Source organism: Penaeus monodon, chromosome 19 (genome assembly GCF_015228065.2).
Source record: "Penaeus monodon isolate SGIC_2016 chromosome 19, NSTDA_Pmon_1, whole genome shotgun sequence".
Classification (NCBI taxonomy): domain Eukaryota; kingdom Metazoa; phylum Arthropoda; class Malacostraca; order Decapoda; family Penaeidae; genus Penaeus; species Penaeus monodon.
The window spans coordinates 4,032,222-4,032,783 of NC_051404.1; positions in this window are offsets into that span (position 1 = coordinate 4,032,222).

The window sequence follows — 562 nt, forward strand, 5'->3', positions numbered from 1 at the left end:
TAGGCCCACAATCCTACCGGTAAAAATACCTGAATGGTCGTTCCACGTGGGAAAAAACTGATCACATATGAACCACATTGAATCACACGGATCAACAGGGGCGGGGCCAAGGAGGGTTAGCCACGCCCATGGGTGTTGGTGGGTGCGCAAAGGTAACCTTACGTTAGCATTGTTTCACGCCTTGTTGATGACTGTTATGATAATGACTATTATCAGTATAATTCTCTTCGTTAATGCCATTTGTGGTGAACATTTCCTTTGAACATTTTCTTTACCTTTCATTCATAAATATTTGAACTTTCGTTTCCTGTTTGATTTTTTTTTTCGGCGGAATAACTCGGAAAAGAATTTGAAAAACATTCAAAATAGTTCTTAAGCGATAGAATGCCACATTGAATTACCACATGCGAGAGCAACTGATACATGCGGGTATTAGCCTCCGGATGTGGTAACCTTTTGTAACCTCGGGTAATCTAGAGTAACTCGTTTCCAGTTGTGGAGATAAAGTAAAGGCGTTGTCGCAAGAGCTGTATATACGTTTGGCATATTTTTTTTATATGAA